The 19,676-nt window shown below is 35.6% G+C and overlaps 1 protein-coding gene across 3 annotated transcripts in view; it reads left to right on the plus strand.

The window, feature by feature from the left end:
• Nucleotides 1-19,676, plus strand: part of RGS17 (regulator of G protein signaling 17) — an 87,926-nt gene that overhangs the window by 27,382 nt on the left and 40,868 nt on the right. The window lies entirely within an intron of this gene.

Genomic DNA, 19,676 nt, shown 5'->3' on the forward strand with positions numbered 1-19,676 from the left:
GAAAATGTCTAACAAGCGTTGGTCGGATGACTAAATTCTACGACAAACTGTGTTTTAGAGACCTGAACTGATATATTAAAATTTTCAGGGCTGAAAGCAATTTGGATTTTAAGTATTGTTTGTAGTTATTTGCAAACCAAGCTACAAATATTTCTCATAGACTAAATAATCAAGTGCCTTCCCATATGGAGAGTCATGCATTTCCTTTTATGACTCAGCAAATATGACTAATATATAATTAGATCAGTTTTCATAATCTTCCAATAAAATTGGAGAAATGGCATTCTGGTAAAACCAATTTGAGATTCTTTCTCTTAAAATACTTATTTCAAAGAATCACTTGGAGTAGTTTTAGAAATTCAATTCTGCATATCTGTAGAATAGTGTGTATAACTCAAAAGCCTGCTGTACTACAGATTCAATTATTAAGTAGATAGATTTTCCTAGAGTAAATACATCTTATATTCAATTTCAAAATCATTTATTAAATGGCAGCATTTTTCCAGAACACAAAGTAGAAATATTTAAAATTATTACTATCACGATACCATTTCAGAAATGTGAAATGTTTCTCCTGTTTTATTCATGTCTTTTTTTGCTGCTTCTGTCTTGTTGTTGTTGTTTTGTAAATATCACATGGTGGCCAAGATATACCCCCTTAAATTCCTTTTAATAGACTCTTTAATATCAAAATATATTTCATTATCAAACATGATGATTTTCTCTCTCTGCTACTCAGGATCTCTAAATAATTTGCCAGTAATTGAACAAAACTGAATTTCATAAATATTGTTTTCCCTCAGAGAATAAGTCAGTTAAATTTCTATTTTCCCCAAATTATTTTAATTATTTTTCTTAAAAAATACAATAATTACTAGTAGTCAAAATTATAGAGGCAGAAAGTAAAATGGTATTTGCCAGGGGAAAGGGGGAACGAGAGAATGGAGAACAATTATTTAGGCACCGAGTTGCAGGTTTTCAAGATGAAAGAGTTCTGAAGGAGAATGGTGGTGAGGGTAGCACATTATGAATATATTTAATACCACTGAACTGTACACTTGAAAATGGTTAAGATGGTAAATTTTATGTTTGTATATTTAACCACAATTTTAAAAACTGGGGAAAAAGATAAAGTTGTAATAGTCACCTGAAAGTTTGTTCACTTTGGAAAAAGTGTTAACATGAAATAAGAGTTGCTCAATGATATTTCCCCCAAATTTTGTCAGAACTTCATTGAAAACAATTCAAGATTATGGTGCTCTACTTTCAACCCTGTCATCATTAACTCAGTTTATTTATTGAACGCCCACCATATGTCCCGCTTTCTGTTTAGATCTTAGATGATAGTTTAATCAAAAAACATGTTAATTACCTCATTGACTTCACATTCCATGACAGACATATTACTAAGGACATAGGAAAGCATAAACAAAAATAAGTAGCGTATCCATGATGGATTAATAAAAATGATATGCATATTTTAAAAAATACAATGACTCTAAGAAATTCCCACAAAAACATACCTAACAAGTATCAAACTATTCATGAACACATCTGAGATACTGCATTATTATTAAAATTGTTATTTTTGGAGATATGTATTGTATTTCTTTTATTTATATAGATTATGTTAACCACAAAATTATATTCATCTGTGAATGTGGTAATTATTAAAAAGGTTAAAATTTTTTTTAATTGAACATCCTAATTCAAAAATATTTAACAGAGCTTTAACTGATAACACAACTGGATATTCTATTTGGGAGAAGGTATAAAAGTCCTCCACTAAAAATATATGACTGCGAGTAGATAAAGAATGGGAAAAGAAAATAAGAAGCCAGAAGATTATTTTGAGACTTCTGCCCTTCTCCCATAGATTGCTTATACAATTTTTAAGTTACCAGTATACTGAAAACACCTCAAAGAGCTACAAAAAATATCTGACAAAGAATTAAAGTAATTAAGTTGAAGCTCATCTGTATTCTAGTAACACAGAGCCAGGCTTCCTAACTGTGTTCAGTGCTCTGAATTTTCTATATTTCATTTTCAAAGAATGAGTGTCATGATGAAAACATGGAAATTAGGTACAGAAGCGCAGAGAACTCAGAGTTGTTCCTAATACAATGGGGGTTTTCCCCTCTAATCATCAACTTTAAATGGGTATCACATAGATAGTTCAACATACCTACCTTAATTCATGAGTGTGTATAAGATTGTGGAAGAGCACATACAGGGAACCTCACCCCTTGATGAAACCAGATATAACATAATCATATTTATATAATGCATTTTCATACACATTGTGACATCTGGGCCTGAGAACAACCCTTCAGGTACTAGAGGATTTTGTTCTTGTTTCACAGACGGAGAAACTAAGGCTCAGCCACATTAAGTGACTTGTCAAATGTTACCCAGTGATTTAGTATAGGTAGGGCTGAAGCTCAAGTCTTCTGGTTCCAAGACCAATGATCTTTTTTTAGACCACTTTGAGTCCCCAGAAAGCTATAAATTGAAATTTGTTGTATATTTATCCCCTTATCTACTAAGTCAAGACTGCATTGGGTAGGTGCCCTTCTGGGTATCTCTCTGTTCTCCGCATCTCTATAGTCTCTGTAAAGTATATGCACCATGTACCCTACCCTTTGATGACCTTCTCACAATGTGTGCCAGTGTCCCCGCCACTTGTCCGCTTGTTTACCCCTCATCCTTGGAAAAAGCTGAGGAATGGTCATAATCAGGAGTTGGTAGTTAAGGAGTTTGTGGAAGATAAAGTGAGCTTTCTCCTGGGAGAGAAAGAAAGATGAGCAAAACCAATACTTGAATCACGCATGCTTTATTAACATAGAAAAAGAATCACCATACTGTGTATCAGTGAGAAGACATCCCTGGAGAAGAGTGAGTTTCAGAGATACAGAAGGAATCAGGTCAGATTACCCTGGTAATCTAAAATGCAGTTCATCTGCCTGTAGATAGCGTGAGGATACCATAGAAATATCCATTGTTGAAGGACACCAACCTCAAATCTGGAATCAAATGAGACACTACATGTGCAATAGTTTTAAAACTAAAAAGAAAAAAAAATGTCTCAAGAACATAGAACCTGGTAAGACTAATTAATTACTGTTGATAATAACATTTCCTAAGTAACATCTTCACATTTCTTCATTCCCCCGTGTTATCTGTTGTCATCTGTAGGGCTCTCTCCCCTGATAAATCGAGAGAGGAAATTTAGTACTCTGAAGCCCTGATAATGTCAGGAGTTAGCCAGTCCATTTCCCCCCCCTTTTACTGGTTTTCAGATGAAAGCAAATCATACAGGGGAAATTGAAACCATAACTGCTTCTGTAACACTCTGTTCCTCAGGGGGTACTTGGACTAAAAGGAATGCACACCAGCAAAACACATTTAAGGTACAAGTTATGTGAGTCATCAGATGCAGTTTGTATAATTCCAAAACATTCAGGAGCTAAATTGTACTGGGATAATTTGTGAGCAATGTTCTGACCTGTAGCATTTCCAAGTCTCACTTGACTTTGTAGCTTAGCGGTATTTTTTTTTAAGAGGACTGCGTCACTTTAAGTTTGTGACATCCCAAGCCCATTCTGCTCCAAGTCTTGTATAATTGTACATTTTTTATTCAAAAGGCAGAATGAGTAAAGATGGGGTTGAAGGTGAGTGAAGACAAGGAACACTTTATGACAAAACAACCAAACTAATGGGGCATTACTTTAGAATACTGACACCAAAATACTGTAATTTCTTGGAGAGATCTTAATAAAACAGATATTGATAAAAGCCTCATTGTCAAAAACCAAACAGCAAGACCCCTTTTAGCCGTCCTATAGAAATGTTACCTAACTCTTCAACTAGTGCCATGAAAATCATAAAGTTAAAAATTGCACTTTAATGTTTAGCTGTAACAACAAGGCAGCATTTTCTTCAAACAAAGGAGAATTCTCCAAAGTGAATAATCATATACCATGGGTTAAAAGAAGATGAATTGTGTCTGGACTTTTTAAAAGAAAAATATACAAAAAGTAAATCCAGTAAATTTTTGAAATTTTTTTAATGATTGGCTTAAATTAAGACTTTCTGTACTGTACTAGTAAATGTCAGTCTTAGGATATTTCCCGCTGAATTGGACATTATATTTCGACCAGTTTCCCTGACACACTCTTTCTTTTTCGTCTAAAACTCTCATAGCCTGATCTAAAAGAGTGTCTTGTCAAATACTGATTGAAAATTGATTTTCATTATTTTAATTGCCCCAAATTTACAGAATATTATTATTCCATGGAAACAGCGTTTTGAACTCAAATATTTGCATTTGAATCACTATACTTAATGTGTTGATTTTAAGTGTTGTGTCTTTGCATAATATGTAATTATGGGGATATTCACTCAACAACTATTAATAAAGATATTTTTCTCTGAAAATATTCATAGATTTACACTGGATGAAATCATATAAGACAGTTCTCCAGCTTTATAGAAGTGTAATTGATATATCAAAAAAGTACATTTCATGCATACAATTGGATGAGTTTGGATATATGCATATACTTGTGATATCATCACCTCAATCAAGGTATCAAGCATGTCCATAACCTCCAAAAGTTTCCTGTGCCACTTTTCTAAAATTAACTTTTATTGGAGTATAGTTGCTTTACAATGCTGTGTTAGTTTCTACTGTACAGCAAAGTGAATCAGCCATACGTATACATCTATCTCCTCTTTTTTGGATTTCCTTCCCATTTAGGTCACCACAGATCATTGAGTAGAGTTCTCTGAGCTATAGAGTAGGTTCTCATTTGTTATCTATTTTATACATAGTATCAATAGTGTATATATGTCAATCCCAATCTCCCAATTGATCCTACCCCTCCTTCTCCCCGTTGGTGTCCATACATTTGTTCTCTACATCTGTGTCTCTATTTCTGCTCTGCAAGTAAGATCATCTATACCAATTTTTTAGATTCCACATATATGCATTAATATACGATATTTGTTTTTCTCTTTCTGACTTACTTCACTCTGTATGACAGTCTCTAGGTCCATCCACGTCTCTACAAATGACCTAATTTTGTTTCTTCTTATGGCTGAGTAATATTCCATTGTATGTATGTACCATATCTTTATCCGTTCGTCTGTTGATGGGCATTTAGGTTGCTTCCATGTCCTGGCTATTGTAAATAGTGCTGCAATGAACATTGTGGTACATGACTCTTTTTGAATTATGGTTTTCTCAGGGTATATGCCCAGTAGTGGAATTGCTGGGTCGTATGGTAGTTGTATTTTTAGTATTTTAAGGAACCTCCATACTGTTCTCCATAGTGGCTGTATCAATTTACATTCCCACCAACAGTGCAAGAGGGTTCCCTTTTCTCCACACCCTCTCCAGCATTTATTGTTTGTAGATTTTTTGATGATGGCCATTCTGACCGGTATGAGATGATATCTCATTGTAGTTTTGATTTGCATTTCTCTAATGATTACTGATGTTGAGCATCCTTTCATGTGTTTGTTGGCAATCTGTATATCTTCATTGGAGAAATGTCTATTTAGGTCTTCTGCCCATGTTTGGATTGGGTTGTTTGTTTTCTGTTACTGAGCTGCATGAGCTGCTTGTAAATTTTGGAGATTAATCCTTTGTCAGTTGCTACATTTGCCAATATTTTCTCCCATTCTGAGGGTTGTCTTTTGGTCTTGTTTATGGTTTCCTTTGCTGTGCAAAAGCTTTTAAGTTTCATTAGGTCCCATTTGTTTATTTTTGTTTTTATTTCCATTTCTCTAAGAAGTGGGTCAAAAAGGATCTTGCTGTTATTTATGTCATAGAGTGTTCTGCCTGTGTTTTCCTCTAAGAGTTTTATAGAGTCTGGCCTTACATTTAGGTATGTAATCCATTTTGAGTTTATTTTTGTGTATGATGTTAGGAAGTGTTCTAATTTCATTCTTTTACATGTAGCAGTCCAGTTTTCCCAGCACCACTTACTGAAGAGGCTGTCTTTTCTCCATTGTATATTCTTGCCACCTTTATCAAAAATAAGGTGACCATAGGTGTGTGGGTTTATCTCTGGGCTTTCAATCCTGTTCCATTGATCTATATTTGTGTTTTTGTGCCAGTACCATACTATCTTGATTACTGTAGCTTTGTAGTATAGTCTGAAGTCAGGGAGCCTGATTCCTCCAGCTCTGTTTCTCTTTCTCAAGATTGCTTTGGCTATCCGGGGTCTTTTGTGTTTCCATATAAACTGTGAAATTTTTTGTCCTAGTTCTGTCAAAAATGCCATTGGTAGTTTGATAGGGATTGCATTGAATCTGTAGATTGCTTTGGGTAGTGTAGTCATTTTCACAATGTTGATTCTTCCAATCCAAGAACATAGTATATCTCTCCATCTGTTTGTATCATCTTTAATTTTTTTCATCAGTGTCTTATAGTTTTCTGCATACAGGTCTTTTGTCTCCTGAGGTAGGTTTATTCCTAGGTATTTCATTCTTTTTGTTGCAATGGTAAATGGGAGTGTTTCCTTAATTTCTCTTTCAGATTTTTCATCATTAGTATGTAGGAATGCAAGAGATTTCTGTGCATTAATTCTGTATCCTGCTACTTTACCAAATTCATTCATTAGCTCTAGTAGTTTTCTGGTAGCATCTTTAGGATTCTCTATGTATAGTATCATATCATCTGCAAACAGTGACAGCTTTACTTCTTCTTTTCTGATTTGGATTCCTTTTATTTCTTTTTCTTCTCTGATTTCTGTGGCTAAAACTTCCAAAACTATGCTGAATAATAGTGGTGAGAGTGGACAACCTTGTCTTGTTCCTGATCTTAGAGGAAATGGTTTCAGTTTTTCACCATTGTGAACGATGTTGGCTGTTGGCTTGTCATATATGACCTTTATTATGTTGAGGTAAGTTCCCTCTATGCCTACTTTCTGCAGGGTTTTTATCATAAATGAGTGTTGAATTTTGTCAAAAGCTTTTCCTGCATCTATTGAGATGATCATATGGTTTTTCTCCTTCAATTTGTTAATATGGTGTATCACATTGATTGATTTGTGTATATTGAAGAATCCTTTCATTCCTGGGGTAAACCCCACTTGATCATGGTGGATGATCCTTTTAATGTGCTGATGGATTCTGTTTGCTAGTATTTTGTTGAGGATTTTTGCATCTATGTTCATCAGTGATATTGGCCTGTAGTTTTCTTTCTTTGTGACATCTTTTTCTGGTTTTGGTATCAGGGTGATGGTGTCCTTATAGAGTGAGTTTGGGAGTGGTCCTCCCTCTGCTATACTTTGGAGGAGTTTGAGAAGAATAAGTGTTAGCTCTTCTGTAAATGTTTGATAGAATTCCCCTGTGAAGCCATCTGGTCCTGGGCTTTTGTTTGTTGGAAGAGTTTTAATCAGAGTCTCAATTTCAGTGCTTGTGACTGGTCTGTTTATATTTTCTATTTCTTCCTGGTTAAGTCTCAGAAGTTTGTGCTTTTCTAAGAATGTGTCCATTTCTTCCAGGTTGTCCATTTTATTGGCATATAGTTGCTTGTAATAATCTCTCATGATCCTTTGTATTTCTGCAGTGTCAGTTGTTACTTCTCCTTTTTCATTTCTGATTCTATTGATTTGAGTCTTCTCCCTTTTTTTCTTGATGAGTCTAGCTAATGGTTTATCAATTTTGTTTACTTCTCCAAGAACCAGCTTTTAGCTTTATTGATCTTTGCTATTGTTTCCTTTGTTTCTTTTTCATTAATTTCTGATCTGATCTTTATGATTTCTTTCCTTCTGCTAACTTTGGCGTTTTTTTGTTCTTCTTTCTCTAATTGCTTTAAGTATAAGGTTAGGTTGTTTATCTGAGCTGTTTCTTGTTTCTTGAGGTAGGATTGTATTGCTATAAACTTCCCTCTTAGAACTGCTTTTGCTGCATCCCATAGGTTTTGGGCCATTGTGTTTTCATTGTCATTTGTTTCTAGGTATTTTTTAATTTCCTCTTTGATTTCTTCAGTGAGCTCTTGGTTATTTAGTAGTGTATTGTTTAGCCTCCGTGTGTTTGTAGTTTTTACATATTTTTTCTTGTAATTGATATTTAGTCTCATAGCATTGTGGTTGGAAAAGACACTTGATATGATTTCAATTTTCTTAAATTTACCAAGGCTTGATTTGTGACCCAAGGTATGAACTATCCTGGAGAATGTTCCATGAGCACTTGAGAAAAGAGTGTATTCTGTTGTTTTTGGATGGAATGTCCTATAAATATCAATTCAGTCCATCTTGTTTAATGCATCATTTAAAGCTTGTGTTTCCCTATTAATTTCATTTCGGATGATCTGTCCATTGGTGAAAGTGGGGTGTTAAAGTCCCCTACCATGATTGTGTTACTGTCGATTTCCCCTTTTATGGCTGTTAGCATTTGCCTTATGTATTGAGGTGCTCCTATGTTGGGTGCATAAATATTTACAGTTGTTATATCTTCTTCTTGGACTGATCCCTTGATCATTATGTAGTGTCCTTCTTTGTCTCTTGTAATAGTCTTTATTTTTAAAGTCTAATTTGTCTGATATGAGAATTGGTACTCCAGCTTTCTTTTGATTTCCATTTGCATGGAATATCTTTTTCCATTCCCTCTCTTTCAGTCTGTATGTGTCCCTAGGTCTGAAGTGGGTCTCTTGTAGATAGCATATATACAGATCTGGTTTTTGTATCCATTAATCCACTCTGTGTCTTTGGTTGGAGCATTTAATCCATTCACATTTAAGGTAATTATCAATATATATATTCCTATTACCATCTTCGTAATTGTTTTGGGTTTGTTATTGTAGGTCTTTTCCTTCTCTTGTGTTTCCTGCCTAGAGAAGTTCCTTTAGCATTTGCTGTAAAGCTGGTTTGGTAGTGCTGAATTCTCTTAGCTTTTGCTTGTCTGTAAAGGTTTTAATTTCTCCATGGAATCTGAATGATATCCGTGCTGGGTAGAGTAAACTTGGTTGTAGGTTTTTCCCTTTCATCACTTTAAATATGTCCTGCCACTCCCTCATTTTCTTCTTTTTAAAAGAGCTTTTTCTTTATCTGGAAACTAATCCTTTAAGCTACAAATTAAAATATTTTCTCCCACTTTGTCATTTGTCCATTGATTATGCTTATGATGGTGGTCTTTTTGTTTTGTTTTGTTTTGTTTTTTGGCTTCACAAAGTCTCTTATTTTTTCTTAAATTTGATCATGGTTTGTAAGACTTTCCCTTCTCCCATGTCATAAAGGAATTCACCTATGTTTTCTTGTAATACTTGTATATTTTCAATTTTTGCATTTATGTCTGGAATATATTTAGAGTAGATTCTGATATGTAGTTTGAAGATTTAATTCATTTTATCTCTTTCCAAATGGTGATTCATTTCTTCTAATACTATTTAAAAGAAGCCTTTTCACTTTTATTCTATATTAAATTTCAATTTTTTTCTCTGTAAATGGGATCAATGTTGACTTGCTTTACCTGTGAATGCCAAATAAGAACGAACTTTTACAAAATAACAAGTCAAATTATTTTCAGTTTATTTAAAGCTAAGTTACCTAATTTGATTTATGTAAACCTTTGTAAATACAGCACAGTATAAAATGTGTGAATTTATTTATATTGCTACTTACTCATCATTTTGTAAATTCATCTAGTTGAAATAATCAGCCCAGTTTTGCTCTCTATTCTGATCAGCATCCAGGGAGGGCTGCTCATGGTTTCATGCTGAATTGCACTAACAGGGAAGCAGACCATGGTCTCTGCCTCAGGAAGCTTTTTTTCTTAATAGTGTATTTCAAAAGTAAATCTCAAAGAATAGATTTTAGTTCTTTTCCCAACCTGAGGTTTCCATACGAAAGGCAATCACTCAGTCAATGAACAATCTATCTTTGATACAAACAATGGATGGCTGTATGTACAAAAATCCTTTTTAAAATACTACCAATACAATTAATGATGAGACTAAAGTTGGCTGACGATATCCAATTAACTAAGCCTAAGGGGGAATTTCTAATAAACTTCATCGTGTTTATAACATCCATATACCTGGCAACTAGGAAGGCAGCCTTTTTCCTGACAATTACAGAATTAAGGAGACATTTTTTTTTCATTCTACTCCACAGTCATTTCAATATTGTTACTAGAGAACTTCAAATATTTCTGACATCCGTTCTGCTTTAACGGGGAGTTTTATTGTGAGGAAGCTGTTGAAAATGAACAGTGTTCTTAACATATTTTATGTTACTAGTTGAAAAAAAAGGCACAGAGCCGAACACAATGAAAGGGATGTATTATTAGGAGAAATGCTACTCATGTTGAATTAATTTTGTCTATGTGTTAAAACTCAGAAACACTGACTTGGGAGCAACAGAACACTGCTGACTTTTGGCTGTGCTGGCTGTGTGTGAATGAACAGCCAGGAGTAAATTGTTACACAATAAGCCACAGAAGATACTATCAGTTTTGGAAATGTAAGGAATTGTGTAAATTTGTCTTATACATAGAGGCAGCTCTTTTCTTGAGGATAGCAGAGTTCATTTCCTCCTCAAAAGTTTTTTTAATGCTGAAAAAAATGCCTTCTTTGTATATTTCAAGAATGACATGAAACACTTATCTTAATAGTAGCAAAATACATCTGAATTCTAGCACACCTCTTAAGGTATATCCAAGTTTCGTTCCCATCTTATATTAGGTCAGGGTATCATACTCAGCAACAATAAGTAAAGATAAGAACTCCTTTCAGTACATTCTGTCATCAGTCAATCAGTACACAGAATACACATGAAAATGGGCCAACAGAGCAATCCTCACCGCTGGATAGCCATCATTTGCCCAATATCATCTCCCAACAAAGCTAGTTTTGACATTTGGTACAGACAGTAAGTGACAGAACATCACTACCCAATGTGTGGCCACATGCAATCCATGTGCTGATTTGCAAAACATTTCTTACTGGTTCACAACAAAGTAAGTAATGAAATGGAGAGGAAGCATCTAGAAATGTTCACAGCAATTTGAAAGAGTAAGTTTATGTCTATTAAATCTAATAGTAAAAACTAATTGGGGCTTGTACATTGCTTTTTTAAAATTTATTATTTATTTTTATTATATTTGACCAAAGTATTGCTCCAAGGCTGATTGGAAATTTAAAAATGAAGAACCAAAAATAAACACCCTGGTCCTTTACCATCAAGTGTGAGAGTCACTATTCTAAACCAGAGGATTAGTGAGTTGGGAAAGTGTCATAGATGAAGTAGGAATTATGATGGCAATCTGGCTAGCTAATGATACTTGACTGCCTACTATTGTGTCTATCATTGTGCTTAGTTTCTTTCTCTCTCTCTCTCCCCCTATATATATATATGTATCAATGTACATATGTGAATACATTTTACATACATATACATATACCATATAATGTACATATGTGGTATATAAGCATATATATATATATATATATACAGCACCATATATATACACATATATGTATATATCTGTGTATAGAGTATTTAATATCTTCACAATAACCCTGAACTTTGAAGTCAATATATATCGTGCCCATTTGACCTGATTATGTCCTGGATATTACTGCCAATGTCTACTTCTCCCTCTAGGGTTATTCTTTGTTAAAAATTAAACCAACAGAGTTTCTTTCATTACCAACATTCTTCCACGAATTTATGAGGATGGAGAATAATTATGGTTCCCCACCCCCCAAAAAATAAAACCTGTTATTTCCTATCTCTTTTCTGTATTTCGGAGGGTACTTGGTGGGCAGCTGGGAATAGCTGTGTCAGTGGCTCCTGGGGAGAGCCTTTATTCCTTCATCATTGTACTCAGCTGCTGCCCACTCTTCCTGGAATGAGTAAAAATGTTTTCCTGTGTGAATGAAGAGAGCTGATTGAATTGATTCCATCACTGGTGCACTTCCTGGAGATTGGTGTGTTTATTTAAAAAAAAAAAAAAAAAGGCTGAACTGGTATGAACTTTATAACAGCCACCAGTTTGCTGAGTGAAGGGAAGTAATTATTTTGATTAAATAGATATAATGTGCTGAAGGGAAAGATGACCATAACCCTCTCTGACAAATTTTCACCTTGAGTACAACAAGGGCTTTTGAACGGTTTACTGGTTACCTGATTGTCTCTTTAAATGTTCTCTTAAAGATGTCTATGAGTATAAGACAAAATATACAGAATGTAGCTTTGGAAAGAATAGGTAATATATTACCTCATATGCTGAATATGTCTGAGGAGTTGGCAAAGTAGAGCTGTAGTTCCATATAGACGTGTTATGAAATGCAACAGAGAATCAGAGATAACCCACACTGGCTTAGTTGCAGAAAAAGATTTGAATAACATACAGGGATACGACATTAAACACAAACATAAACGGGATATATTTTGTATGTTTTAGATCCTTTTGGGGATGCTTCCACATGGCATTATTCTCTTTATTCCCATTTAATGTGTTTATATAAACAGTGCTCTATGTTGAATTTCCATAGCAATTATCCCTGCTTGTGTAACTATCTTAAATAATTACATGAATAATTACTATTAGGAGAAACAGTCTCTGGCACACCCTTTTTCCAAATGTTGTGATTTTGTTTTCTCTACTGAATTCTTTTTCTTTTCACATTTTAAGTCTTTTTTTTTCTTTCCTTATGTTAACTTGCTTATCTTCTTTATGTGAATTGAAATAATGAGCATGTCTGCTCTCTGCAAACCAGTTTGATGAATCTCAAAATGAGTATGTCACAGAGAAGAAAGTGCTATCAGTACTTTCCTAAGTAAATACATTATGACTGCTCATTAATCACTGGTATATTCTAGAATGGCACAATGACAGTAATAGACCATGCTAAGGAGTCTCATTGTCACCAGGCAGTGTTTATGACAAAATTGCTCTTACTGTAATGTAGTTTTGGTCCCATTTCTGAAACATTTACCTTAAGCTAATGCTACTGTTCTAAACTAAAGCAAAGCCTGAATGAATGAGGCAAAAATTGGATTTTTTTTTTTCTAGTACGTGGGCCTCTCACTGTTGTGGCGTCTCCTGTTGCGGAGCACAGGCTCCGGACGCGCAGGCTCAGTGGCCATGGCTCACGGGACCCAGCTTCTCGGCGCACACGCGGCACGTGGACTCTTCGCGGACCGGGACACGAACCCGTATCCCCTGCATCGGCAGGCGGACTCTCAACCACTGCGCCACCAGGGAAGCCCAAGATTGGATTTTTAAAAGTGCTACTTTATCTGTATTGGTCTTCTAGAATTTCTGAAATTACCAAGTAATTGAATAACCTTCCCCTTCATTTTAACTGTGCAAGTCTGGCCTCTGTCAGAGAATCTATCTACTCTCTCATGCTAGAAAAGCCTTCTCTTTCTCTGTTTCACTCATTTAACAAGTGTTGACTGACCTCACTGGTTCTCAAGCTTATGTATGTGGTGAAATTCCTGGAAAATATGGTGCTTTTTACCACCTATCATTTTGATGATATTAGCATCAAAATAGCTAATTTTTACATTTATGTATGGAATTAAGTACTGGCTTATATTAGATTCCAAAATACACAAACATGAGTAGGTACCAACATTTTAAGAAGAAACAAAAGGGGGATAAACTTTATGAGAGAAATTTCTCCTCATTAAATTAACACTTTCCCTTGGAGCAAAATAGAGGGTTGTTTCTATGACCTGCTCCAGCTCACAAAGTATCAGATCTTAGTGGAATCTTAACTGAAACACATAAGTATTATTTCATGTGTATCAAAAGTACCAAGGTAAATGGCCCAGACTCTGCCCTCAAAGAGCTCACAGTCTTGTAGGAAAAACTCACAAATGGCAAAGCTATAAAACAATATGGAATTACAGGTCAGAGAAAGTCAAGCAGTGCTGGGCACCTTCCCACAGGCTGGAAGGGTCTGCAAAGATTGCCGTGAGGAAGCATCTCCACCAGCTGCTGGGGATGCCAAAACAGATGAGACTCTTTACGATGTCAGAGTCCGGTTCTAATATAAACAGGCTTGTACACAATCACAGCTCAAAGTGGAAGGTACACAGTACTGTGTGACACTGAGTGGGGAGAAAGGAGACAGAGAGAGGACGGCAAGTGAATGAACCTGACCGAGGAGCAGTTCAGCAAGCCTTCTGTGGTCTTTCCTTCCACCGGGTGCTTCCCTAGAATACACGATGTCTTTCCAACTCTCATGAATATACCTCCTCTACACACTGATCACGATGCCTCAAGTTCACAACTTAGCGTGGCCTGAACCGGCTTTAATGTATATCCATCACTTGTAAGTCCGTATTGTTCTGTATTGTTAAAATGCAAAATCAGATCCAGTACATCTGAGGTGGGACTTGACATCCTCATTCCTATGAACCTCCCAGGGAATGTGATGCTTCTGGCCCACAGCCCACATTTTGAATGGCAAGGGCCCAAGTTTTAACTCTTCATATGAGAACCTTGGCAACTGCCAAGTAAATCTATCATCTTTGCAGTTATATTTAAAATGTCATCATACAATTTTGAAGAAAATCATCAGGTATTTTTTGGTAAATAAATATGAAGACAGGGGCTTCCCTGGTGGCGCAGTGGTTGAGAGTCCACCTGCCGATGTAGGGGACACGGGTTTGTGTCCCGGTCCGGGAAGATCCCACATGCCGCGGAGCGGCTGGGCCCGTGAGCCATGGCCGCTGAGCCTGCGCGTCCGGAGCCTGTGCTCCGCAACGGGAGAGGCCACAGCAGTGAGAGGCCCGCGTACCGCACAAAAAAAAAAATATATATATATATATATATATATATATATGAAGACAGGTCTAGAGGTAATAATAATAGGAACAATGATTGTGATTACAGATTATTGAGTGCTGTTTCCCTGGCACACTGCTAAAGTTAGTCGTTATAATAGCAATATATATGTTTTCTATCCTTACAACTACTGAGTGAAGTATCACTCCCCATTTTACAAAATGAGGCAGACGTTAAGTAACTTAATGCCTTGTGGCCAGTACAAGGCAGCCCTTTGTGACTCCAGTCCAGATCTCTCTTACTGCAACACTCTAAAAAGCATGGTCAAAAGAAGAAAATAGGAAGTTGATAGAAGTGCAGAATCACAAGAGTAGAAATTGTGATGTTCTGTGGAATGGAAATGGCTGAATCTTCTGGGGACAAAACGTAGCAGCTGAGCTGCACAAGGTGCCCTTTGCAAACCGCCCTGTCAAATAATGCTTTTCAGCTTGTCTGACAGATGCTCAGGAGCCAAAACAGGAAGAGGACTGACGTGGCTCTGATTCTGTACTTTAATGATAGAGGAAAGCACAGGAGGAACGAATTTTTAGTCTTTTTATATATTTATATGTTATGATACATATTTATGTGTTTATAAATATGTATGAAAGTATCATGAACATGGAGAATTGCTGACTCAACATAATGTGGCATTTTTAGCAAGCTTCATGGATAACCAAGGGAAAGGAACTGCATGGATGTATTCACTGATGGAACCAGATTCTAACCACCAAAAGAGCGGACCAAGTCCTATTTTTAGTAATTATTTTCTCTTTATGCACTAAGAGTTTACTTCTTGAATTTTTCATAGTTTAATGTAATCATAAAATGGTGATTTTTGAAAACAGCACACTAAAAACTATCCCTCTCCACACCACCCCCCCCCCGACAAAAAAAAAAGGAAAACTGGTTTGGGTGCCACTCTTTTTAGTTCATCATCTTTTTAGATGAACAAGTCATGAGACAGGAAGTGACACTGAAAGCTTGCTCCGTGACATAGATATATGCTGGCTTAGCTGAAGCAGGGTAGTTATCAGACATTTTAAATTGAGGAGTGGATTGTTTTCCTTCACAGGGAAAATACGTCACAACTAAGAATAAATATCAGTACATGGTGAATTGCTTCCTTGTCCATCCCAGTGCTAAAAAGGGCCTCACAAATTTGGCTTATTTAGCAAATACCTTTGGGGGGCTAAACACTGAATCAACAACTATATGACAAAACTGAATGCTTTCACTAAACATGACAAAATGGCTGCAATTATAATGAAGTGTGATTGTGGGGTAGGAGTTGATTGTGGATACTGTGAGTCACTTGAGACTCGGTTCATTTACATGTGATAAAAATTAGTGTTAGTGGTGAAATGAAAATCCAACCATTTTTCTTCACTGAATAAGCCTTTGTATAGATCCCTGAGCTAGAAAGAGTCTAACCAATGGACACAAAAACTGTACAACCCATCCTATAAGAGGTGAAATGAGCTCTCAGCAGGAAGAAAGTGTGGAAATCTTCAACATCTGTAGCCTGAAAACATTGTACCACACCAACTTTTGGGTGACATCATGAACAATGCTCTCCAGCATTACCTTGAGAGAGCTGTCACTATTAAGTACTTACTGTACGTACAAGGATTTTTTCCAAGTATTTTACATGTTCAATCCACTTAACCCTTATAGTAGTAACGGTGTACTGATGTGTCCTATTATAATCAATAATTATCTGCAGATAAGGACACTGGGACACAAAGAGATTAAATAACTAACCAAAGGGCATCCAGTTGATGATAGAGGCAAGATCTGGACACAGCCCAACTCCAGAAGTTGTTTAATCACCATATTGTAGCGCAGCTTGGCGGTGGGGATGGAGGATATTGTCATTGGTGTATTTCTAAGTTTGAGTTCTAGAAATATTGTTACACCAAGAGTGAGATGATAAATCACTAATATTGAGTGCAGAGTCAGTTCTTTTCCAATTCAGCCTAATTTTCCAAAATTGGTAATCTCACAGCAGCAGCAACTTGACCATTAAGAAAGATGTAGGAATATCCTTTTTCTTCTAAAGTTAGGATATGTAAAATAATTAGTCTTATGTTTATGCATTAATATATCAAAATACCAAGCAAATTTTCTGTGGGTCTCTAAGATAAAGTATGAATGTTTCATCTAAGATAAAATGTAAATGTTCTCATTACAGTGGGCCATTCAGGCTTCAATTCTCTAGACGTCCTGAATATGAGTTTACTCCCATCCTCTGTGAAAGATGATTTGGGAAAGGACTTGGAGTTCTCTTGAAACTTAATAATGTGTCTTAGAGCTATAAGAATTTGTATGCAAATCTTCCATATTTCTGCCCTAGGTAACTTCCGAAACTTCCCAAATTTCTGCCTTGGGAAAATAGATATTTTTAATAATCAGAGAAATCATTCGTACTCACCATCATCAATACTCAAAATTTATTGTGCATCTAATATTTTGTATTGAGGTATAGTTGATGTACAATATCATGAGCATCTATTGACAGAAAACATTGCTAAATTGCAGGAAAACCAATATAGGAGAAATATATTTTTTCTCTCCTTCCCCATTAGAGTTTTACAACCCACTTGGGAAACAATACGTAAACAAAAAAGATGAAGAAATACCAGGAAATACTCAAGGACTGACAATATGATCGACAAGAGTACAAATTGAAAAAATAACAGGGGTTCCTCATCTCCCTCCCAACTGTATTTTGAAGAGAGTTCTCAGCTTGGGCAGCCCATTTTAAGAACAGTAACTTCAGAACTAAGAACAGTTCTCTCAGTCTAACCATCCATGTAAATTTAAGACCCCTGTAGATCAACCTCTTTCCGAATGTCCAGCCTTGGCTTGAATGCTCAAGAAAGCTTGACTTGATACTAACCTCACAGGTAAATTAAGATCTTGCCTGAGTATTGGACAGACTTTCTATTTGTGAAAGCAAAACTCTCAAAAAAAAAAAAAAAAAAAAAAAAAAAAAAACAAAAAACTCTCTCAGTTGCTTCTGTTTATAAAGCCATCTTCTAACATTTGGGATCTTACAAAGCAGACTGACATTGTCTTCTACTTGGTATCACTTCAAATGCTAGATTATTATGATTCTGATTATATGAATCTCCTTTAAACACTTTTGTTTCTAAGAGTAGTATTCTTATGAGATTTTCTTTTTAGTTTTGTTTTTTTTTTAACTCTCCTTCTAGTTTTCTAAGCAAATTTCATTTTCGTTCTTAAATTATGGGGGCCAAAATTGAACATAATCATTTAACCAGCCCAGAGAAGACTTATCACCAGTTTGTTTTAGAAAACGTGTTTTTATTAATGCATTTTAAACTTCCATTAACTATTTTGTTTACATCATACTGTTGATTAATACTGAATTTATTGTCCAGTAAATCACCTAGATATGCTCCTATTAAGCCATGTTTCTCCCATCTTAGTCTTCTGCAGTTTTTTAAAATCTAAGTTCATATCCTTATATTTATCCTTTTAAATTTCATCTTGTTTTATTTGGCTCATTGCTCAAACTGTAAAGATTTTTTTTAATTGAGATATAATTGACGTATAACATTGTAAATTTAAGGTGTACAGTGTGTTGATCAGATACATTTATATGTTGCAATATGATTACCTCCGTAGTGTTAGCTGACACCTCTGTCCCATCACATAATTATCATTTCTTTTTTTGTGGTGAGAAAAGTTAAGATCAAGTCTCTTAGCAACTTCGAGATATACAATACAGTAGTGTTAACTATAACCACAATGCCATGCATTAGCTCTCCAGAACTTATTCATCCTCTTACTTCAAGTTTGTACCCTTTGACCAACATCCCCCCAATTCACCCCCCCCCCATTTTCTGGTAACTATGATTCTACTCTCTGTTTTTATGAATTCAGCTTTTTTGGATTCTACACATAAGTGATATCATACAGTATTTGTCTTTCTCTGTCTGCCTTATCACATTTAACATAATGCCCTCAAGGTTCATCCATGTTGTCGAAAATGGCAAGAAGTCCTTCTTTCTCGTGGCTGAATAATATTCCAGTGTGTGTGTGTGACACCTTCTTTATCCATACATCCGTTGATAGACACCTAGGTTGTTTCCATATCCTGGCTTTTGTGAATAATGCTGCAATAAACATAGGAGTGCAAATATCTTTTTCTTTTTTTTAACATCTTTATTGGAGTATAATTGCTTTACAATGTGGTGTTAGTTTCTGCTGTATAACAAAGTGAATTAGATATACATATACATGTATCCCTATATCCCCTCCCTGTTGTGTCTCCCTCCCACCCTCCCTATCCCACCCCTCTAAGTGGTCACAAAGCAACGAAGTGAGGGAGTGGTATTGACATATGTATACTACCAAATATCTTTTTGATATCATGTTTTCTTTTCCTTTGGACATATACTTAGAGGTGAGATTGCTGGATCATATGGTAGTTATGTTTTTAATTTTTTGAAGAATCTCCATACTGTTTTCTATAGTGGCTGAACCAATTTACATTCCTACCAATACTGCACAGTCGTTCCCTTTTCTCCACATTTTTGGACAACACGTTATCTCTCATCCTTTTTTGATGACAGCCATTCTAACAAGTGTGAGGTGATATCTCATTATGGTTTAGATTTGCATTTCCCTGATGATCAGTGATGTTGAGCATCTTTCCATCTGTTTGGTGGACATTTATGTGTCTTCTTTGGAAAAATGTCTCTTCAGTTCATCTGCTCAATTTTTAGCCAGATTGTTTGTCTTTTTGTTATTCAGTGGTATGAGTTCTTTGTGTATTTTGGAAATTAACCTCTTATCCATATATGGTTTGCAAATATTTCCCCCATTCTGTAGATTGACTTTTCATTTTGTCT

This window comes from Phocoena sinus, chromosome 12, assembly GCF_008692025.1.
Source record: "Phocoena sinus isolate mPhoSin1 chromosome 12, mPhoSin1.pri, whole genome shotgun sequence".
Taxonomy (NCBI): domain Eukaryota; kingdom Metazoa; phylum Chordata; class Mammalia; order Artiodactyla; family Phocoenidae; genus Phocoena; species Phocoena sinus.